The sequence below is a fragment of the Schistocerca nitens genome, chromosome 2 (assembly GCF_023898315.1).
Source record: "Schistocerca nitens isolate TAMUIC-IGC-003100 chromosome 2, iqSchNite1.1, whole genome shotgun sequence".
NCBI lineage: Eukaryota > Metazoa > Arthropoda > Insecta > Orthoptera > Acrididae > Schistocerca > Schistocerca nitens.
Window position 1 is genome coordinate 1,094,897,933 of NC_064615.1, and position 14,852 is coordinate 1,094,912,784.

Here is a 14,852-nt window from a genome sequence, read left to right on the forward strand (position 1 = left end):
TATATGTTTTCACGACGCCATTACGGCTTTATCACTTTGGGACATGGTGTAGAAGAGATCTGAAGGTGGTTATTTCTGACTGAAACCGGTCATCATCGAAGGACTTTATATTGTGATCAAAGACTGGAATAAAAAACATTTCACTGTACCTGGATCACTATTTGAATTTGCGACTATGTCGCAGCTTGTGAAAAGATTATTTGGTGCTAAAACTGTCTCTTTCGGCCCCCACGGGAAGGTTGGCACTAACCGTTCACTTATTGCTGCTTGCCATGGTTAATATTTCGCGTGTGTGTGTGTGTGTTTTTTTATCAATTCATTTATTGCGAATGATGACATTTACTTATCTCTCTCTGTGTCCAATGACAATGGTTGAGTACTGTATTAGATCTTCTACATTATTACTTCATCTGGGGATCTTTTATGACCATATTGTTACGACAATATTGGGAATGCCACTACAGAACATAGTTCCTGAAGGTCTTAACCATAACTCTTCTGTTTATATTTGGTGAAATGGTTCAATGCTTCAAAGTGTACTCGTATAACTGGCATCTCCCGTGTTTTGGTATCCATATTTTGTAGCTTCTTTAAAGTGGTGTTTCAACGTTCTAAACAATATTTTTTAATGGTGTTCATTTCTTTCTGTTATAGTTCTGCATTATTAGTTGTAGTGACTTATTGTTACGCTTCCCACGCCCGGGTTCCCGGGTTCGATTCCCGGCGGGGTCAGGGATTTTCTCTGCCTCGTGATGGCTGGGTGTTGTGTGATGTCCTTAGGTTAGTTAGGTTTAAGTAGTTCTAAGTTCTAGGGGACTGATGACCATAGATGTTAAGTCCCATAGTGCTCAGAGCCATTTGAACCATTTTTTTTTGACTTATTGTTATTACCATTCCTTGGCTGCAGTGGTCTGGTATTGCCAATACCTGTGAACCAGAAGTATCGCGTTAATTTCTTCAAGTAAAAGTCGATTGATTTATTCACTCAGTAATAGTATTTTATTGTTTATTAACCTTACAGATACTGTTTAACCTCAATGAAGTAAAGATTCCTTTACGATTAAATGTGGATATATCTTTTGTAAAAGTTATCTTGGGTTGAAGACTAAACTAATAAAACCTTGTGCTAACTTCCTGGCCAAAATTGTTGCTGAATCTTACCACTTACCTGCCGCTATCTATTAGAAACAAACAGAAAACATGGCTTTAACTTAATTTAAAACTTACTAACAATGTTTAAAAAATATATTTTTCATAAAAGTTTTGAAACATTGTCCAACCGTCACACTTTCGGGAAAGAATAATAATCCGAACCAAGTCTTCTGGGCTTTATCTCCTTGTCGTTGCTTGGCATTATAGGGCTCTCACTCCTTCTCCAGCTTTCTTGCCTCTCCAGTCCTGCTGATGAGGTGTTTCATGCAGTCATCCTTGGTATCGTCTGCTTGAAACAGGAACATCGTCATTTCGGCCTCTTGACTGTGGAGCAGAAGGAATGGGGTGACGCTTGTATTGTCTTGCTTCAGCATGTTGTATACGAATGTCACGATTGGCAGTACTATACCTCAATCTTTCTTTTTGACGATAGCTTACTCCCCCAGCGTCTTATTAAACCTTTATATGAGGCCATTCATCTGTGAATATCAGATAGTTGTCTTCCTATTTGTTATGGCGCAACGTTAAATTATCTGTGATACTAGACTCGACTGGAAATCCCTACCAAGATCAGAGATCATCGTAAGGGGTGCACTGTGCTTCTAAATTTTGGCGTCTACAAGCTTCGCAGCTGGCACATCTTTCTTGGCAGCATAGTGGATGAGGTAGTCAGTGCTGACTATTACACATCGATTCCCATTTGTCGACTTCAGGAAACTACCCAAAAGATCAACTCCGATTCAATTGACAGGTGCTGCTCCAGGTGGGATTGATACCTGATACCCTGGAGGTAACTGTGACATGTGATTCTACCATTGGCATTCCTTAAAGTGGCTCACTCAGTGTCTAATGGATCGGTAGAAACCTGGTCATTGAAACCCATGTCTCATTTGGTCTTATGTCTTCTCGAATCGAAGTTGACCAGAAGTTGGAACATCATGGAAATACTTTAGGACAACTGGTCGTACATGAGCTGAGAGGACTAACGGCCATTTCCTTCCCACTGGATCATAATTCATATTGTTTAATGTTTATTAATTAATTAGAAATTTCCTTTGGTCAGCCCCTCTTTCATTAAGGCTTCTCTGGTTTTCAGGAGTGTAAATTAGTGCAGCGATGACTGAAGTTTAATCCATGTTGCTGTGATCTGCCAAAGGATTCCATGAAAGGCAGTCAGTGTCCTTGTGTTTGGATCCACTTTTGTATGCCACGTGACATATTCCTGAAACCTCACTGGCTATCCCACCAGTCCACCTGATGGATCCTACAGGCTTGTTAGCAAGCTGAAAGATAGGTCGTAAATCACAGAAGTGAACGGTTTGCCAAATAAATAGGGCCATAACTAATTGATGGCCCAAATAACTGCAAGGTACTGTTTCTTTGTTGTGAAGTAGTCCATTTCAGATTTGGAGAAGCTGTCACAGGTATAGAACCTTCCTGAAATTTTACTAGAACTGCAGCTATCCCAAAGCTGCTAGCATCAGTGTGAAGTCGGTGTTTTCGTCACACAATGCTAGAACTGGAGAAAACGTTAGCACCTCCCACAGAATAAGGGAAGATCTATCTTATGCCCCATTCCAGGAAAATTTGTCGTCTCCCTTTAGTAGTCCTTGTAAGGGATGTGCCCTCGTAGAAAAGTCCTTTATGAATTCCCTATAGTACAAGCACGTTCTGAGAAAATTTCTCATATCACGAATACACGATGGAGTCAGAAAATCAGACACTAGTATTGTTTTCTCTGGATCAGGACGGACTCTATCGCCATTTACTAGGTGCCCACGATTTTTGTATCTTGGATGATGAAGAGGCAATTTTTCAGATACAGAAGCAGATCCGCAGTCTGGATACACTTCATCGTAGTGGACTTTGCTTAGATCTTCTTCAGATGTCTTCAGAAACTGACAATGTCATCCAGATAGCAAAGACACATAATCCATTTAAGATGTCAGAGCACGCTGTCCATCATCCGTTCGAAGATAGCTGCAGCGTTATGTGGTCAAAACGGCATAACTTTGAACTCACAGAGACCATCAGGAGTTAAGAAGGCAGTTTTTTTTTCAGTCAGCCTCGTCATCATCCGTTTTTCCAGTAGTCTGTCTGCATGTCCATAGTTGAGAATTACTTTTCTACTTTCGATCAGTCTACTGTATCATCAAGGCACAGCAATGGACAGGCATCTTTATTTGTGAGTTTATTTAGTCATTTGTAATAAATGTAGACACGCCATATGCTATCCCTCTTCCTGACAAGTACCACAGGAGAAGACCAAGGATTCTCTGAAGCTTCAGTGGTGTCATCTTGTAGCATCTTCTCTACATCCTCAAGGAAGTTCAGCTGGCGACACTTTTTATGACCATTGGATAATTGGTGGATGATCCCCGGTGTTATTATAATGTTTTACCCTAGGGTGCTTGAGCTGTCTTTCCTCCCACCTTGGATATGAAAAAACAGGCACAGAATGGTTATCACTTGCTGATGTTGTCCTCAATCAGTCCAGATCCTATTGACGTTTCAATAGTAGCTTCATGCCCTGTGTTGTCTGTTGTTGGAATGGAGCACAGATCTTTTTCAGTGACACTAAGCTGCCCTTCATGGACTGGTTCCACTCTCCCTGCACACATATCATATGGATCAGTTGTGGCTGCTCATGAAAATTACCCACAATGTTTGTGATTGTCGCTGCCATGTAGATTTCTTTTGTGATTCTGAGCAGTTTTTTACACTAAAAAATACCAACTTCGCAGTTTATCTACGCATCTCGATTGTGCGATTGGAAGTCGTCTCATTGATGATAGCGCGATTATAACGTCTACAACGATAAACTAGTGGGTACAGCAATCTTTGTTATCTGTGCTTAGTGGAGCAGCTTCGTCAGTATGCAACCATGAACTTCCACAGTCTCTGACTGCTTGTGATGCCTGAAAGCAGCCTCTTCTGGGAATATCGTCGTAAGTAAATTCCGCTAAAGTGACAAATTCGAAAGCTCTATCTTTGATAGATATTCTTTCAAAACGTGTTCAGTCAGCTGGATGTGTTTTCGTTTTACGATCCTCAGCGTAACTGTTTTCGCATCACGGAGCATAATCTTCTTTAGCTAGCGACAAGCATCATATATCACAGGAAAGGAGGCATTTGAATCGACGACCACGTGGACAGGGTCGACATCGGTGATGACGTCATTGAGATTTCCTGAAATCTTGGTGACTGTCGTCCTTGGAGGATTCGCATCTGTTACGGGCTTCACCTTCATAGGATGATCGCCACAGGTAGTTTTACTGAAGTTGGCAGCTAGGCGAGAGGCTGGTACCTGTGTATGGCGACTGGGAATGGCTAAGGCGTGTTGAAGATCGAAATCGTTTAGGGTAGGCTACGTCCCACTGGTAGACTATAGTTGTCTGCAGATGATTGGCTTGATTAGAGCTATTGTGAAGGTTTCCGTCGGATGGTGTAGAAGTCGTCGCACATTCTTCTTTCTGTGCAGTAGCACACAACGTCTCCAGCGCGTCTAATGTGGCCTTAGCTATTACGTTTATTAATGACAGGACACAATGAACAGGTCCCACTGGAAGCCCTGTGTAACAACTTGAACATTGTTTATTCCATATATACAAAGACAGTAACTTGTTCTCGAAAGAACAGTTATTGTTGATGACCGTGCAGCTTTTCCCTGAAATAAATGATGACTAACTGACAACCTCAGCTGCTGATAGGTGTTGTTGTTATACCTCGATGTGGACAGCTGAAAATGTGTGCCCCGACCGGGACTCGAACCCGGGATCTCCTGCTTACATGGCAGACGCTCTATCCATCTGAGCCACCGAGGACACAGATGAATAGCGCGACTGCAGGGACTTATCCCTTGCACGCTTCCCGTGAGACTCACATTCCCAACTGTCCACAATTCTACATATGTACTATACCTTATAGACATTTGCCCACCCACTCATTACTCGCGCACGCGCTGGCGATTCCCGTAAGAGTTAGGGCAACCTGTGCGCATTCGCACAGACAAAGGTCAATGGCTGGGTAGCCTTTAACTATATATACAAAGACAGTAACTTGTTCTCGAAAGAACAGTTATTGTTGATGACCGTGCAGCTTTTCCCTGAAATAAATGATGACTAACTGACAACCTCAGCTGCTGATAGGTGTTGTTGTTATACCTCGATGTGGACAGCTGAAAATGTGTGCCCCGACCGGGACTCGAACCTGGGATCTCCTGCTTACATGGCAGACGCTCTATCCATCTGAGCCACCGAGGACACAGATGAATAGCGCGACTGCAGGGACTTATCCCTTGCACGCTTCCCGTGAGACTCACATTCCCAACTGTCCACAATTCTACATATGTACTGTACCTTATAGACATTTGCCCACCCACTCATTACTCGCGCACGCGCTGGCGATTCCCGTAAGAGTTAGGGCAACCTGTGCGCATTCGCACAGACAAAGGTCAATGGCTGGGTAGCCTTTAACTATATATACAAAGACAGTAACTTGTTCTCGAAAGAACAGTTATTGTTGATGACCGTGCAGCTTTTCCCTGAAATAAATGATGACTAACTGACAACCTCAGCTGCTGATAGGTGTTGTTGTTATACCTCGATGTGGACAGCTGAAAATGTGTGCCCCGACCGGGATTCGAACCCGGGATCTCCTGCTTACATGGCAGACGCTCTATCCATCTGAGCCACCGAGGACACAGATGAATAGCGCGACTGCAGGGACTTATCCCTTGCACGCTTCCCGTGAGACTCACATTCCCAACTGTCCACAATTCTACATATGTACTGTACCTTATAGACATTTGCCCACCCACTCATTACTCGCGCACGCGCTGGCGATTCCCGTAAGAGTTAGGGCAACCTGTGCGCATTCGCACAGACAAAGGTCAATGGCTGGGTAGCCTTTAACTATATATACAAAGACAGTAACTTGTTCTCGAAAGAACAGTTATTGTTGATGACCGTGCAGCTTTTCCCTGAAATAAATGATGACTAACTGACAACCTCAGCTGCTGATAGGTGTTGTTGTTATACCTCGATGTGGACAGCTGAAAATGTGTGCCCCGACCGGGATTCGAACCCGGGATCTCCTGCTTACATGGCAGACGCTCTATCCATCTGAGCCACCGAGGACACAGATGAATAGCGCGACTGCAGGGACTTATCCCTTGCACGCTTCCCGTGAGACTCACATTCCCAACTGTCCACAATTCTACATATGTACTGTACCTTATAGACATTTGCCCACCCACTCATTACTCGCGCACGCGCTGGCGATTCCCGTAAGAGTTAGGGCAACCTGTGCGCATTCGCACAGACAAAGGTCAATGGCTGGGTAGCCTTTAACTATATATACAAAGACAGTAACTTGTTCTCGAAAGAACAGTTATTGTTGATGACCGTGCAGCTTTTCCCTGAAATAAATGATGACTAACTGACAACCTCAGCTGCTGATAGGTGTTGTTGTTATACCTCGATGTGGACAGCTGAAAATGTGTGCCCCGACCGGGATTCGAACCCGGGATCTCCTGCTTACATGGCAGACGCTCTATCCATCTGAGCCACCGAGGACACAGATGAATAGCGCGACTGCAGGGACTTATCCCTTGCACGCTTCCCGTGAGACTCACATTCCCAACTGTCCACAATTCTACATATGTACTGTACCTTATAGACATTTGCCCACCCACTCATTACTCGCGCACGCGCTGGCGATTCCCGTAAGAGTTAGGGCAACCTGTGCGCATTCGCACAGACAAAGGTCAATGGCTGGGTAGCCTTTAACTATATATACAAAGACAGTAACTTGTTCTCGAAAGAACAGTTATTGTTGATGACCGTGCAGCTTTTCCCTGAAATAAATGATGACTAACTGACAACCTCAGCTGCTGATAGGTGTTGTTGTTATACCTCGAAGTGGACAGCTGAAAATGTGTGCCCCGACCGGGACTCGAACCCGGGATCTCCTGCTTATATGGCAGACGCTCTATCCATCTGAGCCACCGAGGACACAGATGAATAGCGCGACTGCAGGGACTTATCCCTTGCACGCTTCCCGTGAGACTCACATTCCCAACTGTCCTCGGTGGCTCAGATGGATAGAGCGTCTGCCATGTAAGCAGGAGATCCCGGGTTCGAATCCCGGTCGGGGCACACATTTTCAGCTGTCCACATCGAGGTATAACAACAACACCTATCAGCAGCTGAGGTTGTCAGTTAGTCATCATTTATTTCAGGGAAAAGCTGCACGGTCATCAACAATAACTGTTCTTTCGAGAACAAGTTACTGTCTTTGTATATATAGTTAAAGGCTACCCAGCCATTGACCTTTGTCTGTGCGAATGCGCACAGGTTGCCCTAACTCTTACGGGAATCGCCAGCGCGTGCGCGAGTAATGAGTGGGTGGGCAAATGTCTATAAGGTATAGTACATATGTAGAATTGTGGACAGTTGGGAATGTGAGTCTCACGGGAAGCGTGCAAGGGATAAGTCCCTGCAGTCGCGCTATTCATCTGTGTCCTCGGTGGCTCAGATGGATAGAGCGTCTGCCATGTAAGCAGGAGATCCCAGGTTCGAGTCCCGGTCGGGGCACACATTTTCAGCTGTCCACATCGAGGTATAACAACAACACCTATCAGCAGCTGAGGTTGTCAGTTAGTCATCATTTATTTCAGGGAAAAGCTGCACGGTCATCAACAATAACTGTTCTTTCGAGAACAAGTTACTGTCTTTGTATGTATAGTTAAAGGCTACCCAGCCAATGACCTTTGTCTGTGCGAATGCGCACAGGTTGCCCTAACTCTTACGGGAATCGCCAGCGCGTGCGCGAGTAATGAGTGGGTGGGCAAATGTCTATAAGGTATAGTACATATGTAGAATTGTGGACAGTTGGGAATGTGAGTCTCACGGGAAGCGTGCAAGGGATAAGTCCCTGCAGTCGCGCTATTCATCTGTGTCCTCGGTGGCTCAGATGGATAGAGCGTCTGCCATGTAAGCAGGAGATCCCGGGTTCGAGTCCCGGTCGGGGCACACATTTTCAGCTGTCCACATCGAGGTATAACAACAACACCTATCAGCAGCTCAGGTTGTCAGTTAGTCATCATTTATTTCAGGGAAAAGCTGCACGGTCATCAACAATAACTGTTCTTTCGAGAACAAGTTACTGTCTTTGTATATATAGTTAAAGGCTACCCAGCCATTGACCTTTGTCTGTGCGAATGCGCACAGGTTGCCCTAACTCTTACGGGAATCGCCAGCGCGTGCGCGAGTAATGAGTGGGTGGGCAAATGTCTATAAGGTACAGTACATATGTAGAATTGTGGACAGTTGGGAATGTGAGTCTCACGGGAAGCGGGCAAGGGATAAGTCCCTGCAGTCGCGCTATTCATCTGTGTCCTCGGTGGCTCAGATGGATAGAGCGTCTGCCATGTAAGCAGGAGATCCCGGGTTCGAGTCCCGGTCGGGGCACACATTTTCAGCTGTCCACATCGAGGTATAACAACAACACCTATCAGCAGCTGAGGTTGTCAGTTAGTCATCATTTATTTCAGGGAAAAGCTGCACGGTCATCAACAATAACTGTTCTTTCGAGAACAAGTTACTGTCTTTGTATATATAGTTAAAGGCTACCCAGCCATTGACCTTTGTCTGTGCGAATGCGCACAGGTTGCCCTAACTCTTACGGGAATCGCCAGCGCGTGCGCGAGTAATGTGTGGGTGGGCAAATGTCTATAAGGTACAGTACATATGTAGAATTGTGGACAGTTGGGAATGTGAGTCTCACGGGAAGCGTGCAAGGGATAAGTCCCTGCAGTCGCGCTATTCATCTGTGTCCTCGGTGGCTCAGATGGATAGAGCGTCTGCCATGTAAGCAGGAGATCCCGGGTTCGAGTCCCGGTCGGGGCACACATTTTCAGCTGTCCACATCGAGGTATAACAACAACACCTATCAGCAGCTGAGGTTGTCAGTTAGTCATCATTTATTTCAGGGAAAAGCTGCACGGTCATCAACAATAACTGTTCTTTCGAGAACAAGTTACTGTCTTTGTATATATAGTTAAAGGCTACCCAACCATTGACCTTTGTCTGTGCGAATGCGCACAGGTTGCCCTAACTCTTACGGGAATCGCCAGCGCGTGCGCGAGTAATGAGTGGGTGGGCAAATGTCTATAAGGTACAGTACATATGTAGAATTGTGGACAGTTGGGAATGTGAGTCTCACGGGAAGCGTGCAAGGGATAAGTCCCTGCAGTCGCGCTATTCATCTGTGTCCTCGGTGGCTCAGATGGATAGAGCGTCTGCCATGTAAGCAGGAGATCCCGGGTTCGAGTCCCGGTCGGGGCACACATTTTCAGCTGTCCACATCGAGGTATAACAACAACACCTATCAGCAGCTGAGGTTGTCAGTTAGTCATCATTTATTTCAGGGAAAAGCTGCACGGTCATCAACAATAACTGTTCTTTCGAGAACAAGTTACTGTCTTTGTATGTATAGTTAAAGGCTACCCAGCCATTGACCTTTGTCTGTGCGAATGCGCACAGGTTGCCCTAACTCTTACGGGAATCGCCAGCGCGTGCGCGAGTAATGAGTGGGTGGGCAAATGTCTATAAGGTACAGTACATATGTAGAATTGTGGACAGTTGGGAATGTGAGTCTCACGGGAAGCGTGCAAGGGATAAGTCCCTGCAGTCGCGCTATTCATCTGTGTCCTCGGTGGCTCAGATGGGTAGAGCGTCTGCCATGTAAGCAGGAGATCCCGGGTTCGAGTCCCGGTCGGGGCACACATTTTCAGCTGTCCACATCGAGGTATAACAACAACACCTATCAGCAGCTGAGGTTGTCAGTTAGTCATCATTTATTGTTTATTCCCTTAAAATAATGTCTTCTCAAATCTATTAATACAATACTGCAAACCAATATATTAAAAACTTTCATAAGTCACTTTTTTGGACAATAAACATTTACTAAGTTTTCTTTTCCTATTAAAACGGTGCAACACGAGAAAAAGTTAACTGACATAGAGAACCCAAATTTTGAAATGTGTTCCAAAAGTATTACAATAATCAGTTTATTAATTTCAGGCACCAGATCTTTTCTTACTGAAACAGTGTAACCGTACAACAAGGCTCATTTACATAAAGAAATCAACATAAATTTTACAAGAAGCAGTTTACTAATTTCAGGCATTACACGTTTCAGGCATTAAATCTTTTCTAATCAAACAATGCAACTCTACAACAAGGTTCATTAATATTAAGAAACCATATCTGCATCGTGTTCCAAAGCATTACAAAACAGTTTACTCGCTTCTGGCATTAAATCAGTAAATCTTTTCTCATTAATCAGTGGAAAGATACATACATACACACACACACACACACACACACACACATATATATATATATATATATATATATTATCCAATGGTCATAAAAAGTGTCGCCAGCTGAACTTCCTTGAGGAAGTAGAGAAGATGCTACAAGATGACATCACTGAAGCTTCAGAGAATCCTTGGTCTTCTCCTGTGGTACTTGTCAGGAAGAGGGATAGCATATGGTGTGTCTACATTTATTACCAATGACTAAATAAAATCACAAATAAAGATGCCTGTCCATTGCTGTGACTTGATGATATATATATATATATATATATATATATATATATATATATATATATATATGTGTGTGTGTGTGTGTGTGTGTGTGTGTGTGTGTTAGTTTCCAAAAGGAACCAGATATAAAAAAAATTCAAAAAATTGGTTAGAGGTGGTAGCCCCTGCCTAATAGCTTGCTAGACGTAACAAGCAAATATTTTCTTGCAAACAATACCAAATCTCTGATACAGAGGTCGTCAGATCCAGCATTTTGCACCAAAACGTACCAGATCCCTTAGAACTTTCATAGCAAGGAGCACTAAATCCTTTTGCACTGATCTGACTGAAGCTATGATGTCACAAACACAGTGAGCCAATACAGAGTGTGTGTGTCCAGTCACGTGCTTCCTGTTCGAAAAATGGCTCCTTTCAGGTTGTTATTATGTTATTTCATGTAATATTCTTGTGTTTCCTGTTGTGTTTGTTTATGATGAACATTTAAAAGGAAATCTGATATGTCCGATGAACATTCAGATGAGCCAAAATTTACAGGAACGCTAAGGAAATCTAAAAGATGTATAAATACATGGGAGTGTTTTGAAACATGAAAAACATAAAGCTGCTGCAAGTGCAAAATCTAAAATCGCATGTAAACATAATTGTAACTTCTTCTAAGTATTATGCATATCAGATGATGGATGGATGGATGGATGGAGGGGGTTGTATGGGCGCACGACGGCAAGGTCTTCAGCGCCCGATATCAGAAGATGACATGATACGTGAAAATATTATATATATTATGAGCAATGCAGATGCTGTAGGTCAGAGAAACTTTTTAATCGGGTAGACTGATATGAACTACGCTAAAAGAAGGCCTAAGAACGTAACAAAGGATATTCAAGGAAAGACAAAACTTAAAGCTACTGCATACAATCTGCTCTTGTGGGGCAGGTCCCTGTTTGTAGCTCTACATTCTTAAGTATTTTAATGTTGACAGAAGAAAGGATGAGCGTGCAGCTGATGATAAAATGGATAGTGAGGCAGCAGTTTCTGAAAGAGGAGGTGGTGCAAGGCTTGGTGATGATACGAAGAAACTACAGGTTGAAATTATAGCCCACACAACAAGGATCAAATGCAGTTAACAGTGTTGGGGGAGAAAAAAGACACCATTAAGAAAATGCTTGCCTCCAGAATTAATCGTACATAAGATGTAGAATTTATTTTATGAAAAGAGAGCAGCTGGCACTATAACTTCAACAAATCTACATACATATTATATTATACGTAAGCAATAAATTAATTATCGAGTAGATATGCTATGATGAGTTGACAGTAAGAAGTTAGATTCACATTATGTGTAAAATTTATGTTAACGTCACTGCATACTGAAAGGGAGTTGGTAGTTACCTTTTTCTATTTTCTTCAGATTTTTGTCACCAGCTTCAATCTGGCTCTTGGCAACATAAAATAGGACACCTGCAATGACTCCCTAACGCTCAAAGTTAGTTTTAAAGCTGCTACTGATGGTATAAAGAAACGGCTAGTTATGGAAAGACGTGTTCTTAAGCTGAAAGGAAAGTCTTCTTTTTCAGAACCTCAATGAATTTCATTATGACAGTGTAACAGTGAACTTCTGACACTCCATTCCTTTTCACATTAGTCAGACATCACCAAGAACAACCTTTGACAGAGCACCTATGACAGAGCACATCGGTGTTTAGGTGCACGAAATTCGTTTAATTTCTGTGTTGTTGTCAACGAAGCACCCGGACGTACATAGATTGTGACATGACAATTTCACGACAGTTGTCAAGATAATGTATTATATCCTGATTAGCAGAACTAACACTGAACACAACCATATCAAATATAAATAGAAGCTTCCCTACAAGATTTTTCTTCCTTCTAGGCAGTGTGGGTCAATATTACGACAAATCATCCGATTCCGGTTCTAAATTCGGTACTATTTAGGACGACAATCAAGTCTATGGAGGATGGTAAATTTCTGTGACAATATGGGCAAAAGATTACTCAAGGTTGTTCATTTTCACAGTGGATGCAAGCTGGTGATCCAACAATTTTACGTCTTTGCCAGTGGCAGTTATCTTTAGTTGCAAAGTGTTGTCGACTGCATGGCTGCTTTTTCCCTCTGAAAACCCTATAAAAAGGTAATGAAAATCTTTGCTGGCTTTATCAGCTGAAACTGCCCTATGTTTCTCGTTAGGCGAGAAAATATGCACGCATCCCTAGTCAGGAAAATATGGCGATATACAAGCGAATAGATGGAGCAGTGTGTATACTTCAACACCCTCTCAATTCTCACAATAACAATCAACTACATGGCTGTTTCGTTTCTCCGCTATTGGAGCTCAACGGCACTTCAGCTACTTTCTAGCTCAATGTCAGCCAAAGTGAATGCAGTGTTTACACAAAAATTCTTCTTTTGGCATCGTACAGAGCGTCATGACCCCTGTTCTACACATGACGCTGGGTCAGAGGAGAGTCCACATAGTTTCCGGTATTATATCTTTTGTAGCAAACTGTCTCACACCTGTGTCCTTTCGTGCTTCACATCGTGGCTTTTTTAGACGAATGGGATCGTTCCTTTCATCTTGCGGAAACTACCCCACCAATCTTGAAGGGCCAACCTTTAAACTACGTCGAAATATCCCCACTTTCACTCCTTCTGACTTTATTTCAGCTTGTGGGACATTTTGTGCCCGCTCCTGACACCTAAAAGTTACACATGTACATTACGAGCATACCATGGGCCTTTCACGTGATCAACTGCGTCTGTGGCCTGTTTGATCCAACTGGAAATGCCCCAACACAGTTTTCTAAAGAATTTCTCTGTCGCAGGCAGCGCTGTGTCACTACCTGCTCCCTTCGATGTATCGCCGTGCGCGCTCGTTGTCTCTCTCACTGTGGGTCACCAACACCTGTTAGAAGCCTTTCATTGTCTGCAGGCCGTGACTACGCAACTCACATATGCCCCCTAAATAAGCAGCTTTTTTCACCTTTTGCTCATTGACATGCAGGATTTGGGTTCGGTGTGTTAATACCGTCGAATCGAGTGTCATCCCTTTTGGCATTACCTACTGTACGTTTTGATAGGCAAAGCTGCTCACTCTCACCAAAGTATGTCAGGTGACATGTTCATCTACTTGTTACGATGTATTTATGTAAGGTGCGAAATTAACGTTGATTCAAGCTGCCACCTTACAAACTTTTATTTCACGCATAGTCAATCAAAGACGCAAAATTGACAGACCATATAACTCACACCAAGACTGGTATGATGTGTTGGGAATAATTGTTCGTGTGGAAAGCAAAATTAATCCATCAAATACGATACTTTTTTATGGAAATGGAGGAACATGTGTCTGGAAATGGAGAAGAGCGTGCAACAACAACAAATCGTCCCGAACACAATACAGAGCTGCATCGCATCCGTGTCACAACAGATATTCAAAGGGACCCCCATGAGATGCATTGCACGAGTTCACACAAGGCATCATGGTTTGCAGACTTTTTCGTACATTTCGGCCTATGCCTGAATAGCTTCACAGGGCCGTGAGCCTGCTGTTGAAGGGTCTGCATGTCAGGTACTCGTTCAGATTGCAGAACGATTTTCAGATGGGCAAAGAGGTCAGAATCCAGAGGGTTTAATCCTGGTGATCTAGCAGGTCATGCTACAGGCCCTCCGCATCCTATCCAAAGTCCAGGGAAGATGATGGTGAAGTGTTGGCGAAACCGGTTCTCCAGATCTTGTGTACCCACAGTCCGCTGCCTCCCTGTACGTTCTTCTGTCTGAAATTATCCATTATCACATAAACGCCCAAAATGAGCTTGAAATGTAGTGTGATGTGGTTGGTGTGTATGGGGGTACAGCCGTGCTGTCTCTCAACTATTTCCACAGACACCACGTCGGGTTGTTGCCGATATGAATACAGGGCCATTCTGCTGCTTACAGTAGGCTGCGTCAATCACAGAGCCTGCAAAACGCAAGGAACACGCAGTACGTGGTTAGACGGACTTTGATTCGCCAGTCCCATCTACGATGGCAACGATGCACTTCTGAATATATGTTCACAGGACTTGT

At 43.5% G+C, this 14,852-nt stretch overlaps 6 non-coding genes across 6 annotated transcripts; 2 read left to right on the forward strand and 4 right to left on the reverse strand.

Moving 5' to 3' along the window:
* Positions 1–5,778: 5,778 nt before the first annotated feature.
* Positions 5,779–5,852, reverse strand: Trnat-ugu (transfer RNA threonine (anticodon UGU)). The gene has a single exon. It is a non-coding gene; the product is annotated as a tRNA-Thr (tRNA).
* A 364-nt stretch (positions 5,853–6,216) lies between these two features.
* Trnat-ugu (transfer RNA threonine (anticodon UGU)) lies at positions 6,217–6,290 on the reverse strand. Its single transcript has one exon. It is a non-coding gene; the product is annotated as a tRNA-Thr (tRNA).
* Positions 6,291–6,654: 364 nt separating this feature from the next.
* On the reverse strand, positions 6,655–6,728 carry Trnat-ugu (transfer RNA threonine (anticodon UGU)). Its single transcript has one exon. It is a non-coding gene; the product is annotated as a tRNA-Thr (tRNA).
* Positions 6,729–7,092: 364 nt separating this feature from the next.
* On the reverse strand, positions 7,093–7,166 carry Trnai-uau (transfer RNA isoleucine (anticodon UAU)). Its single transcript has one exon. It is a non-coding gene; the product is annotated as a tRNA-Ile (tRNA).
* A 70-nt stretch (positions 7,167–7,236) lies between these two features.
* Positions 7,237–7,310, forward strand: Trnat-ugu (transfer RNA threonine (anticodon UGU)). Its single transcript has one exon. It is a non-coding gene; the product is annotated as a tRNA-Thr (tRNA).
* A 2,554-nt stretch (positions 7,311–9,864) lies between these two features.
* On the forward strand, positions 9,865–9,938 carry Trnat-ugu (transfer RNA threonine (anticodon UGU)). Its single transcript has one exon. It is a non-coding gene; the product is annotated as a tRNA-Thr (tRNA).
* The last annotated feature ends 4,914 nt before the right edge of the window (positions 9,939–14,852 follow it).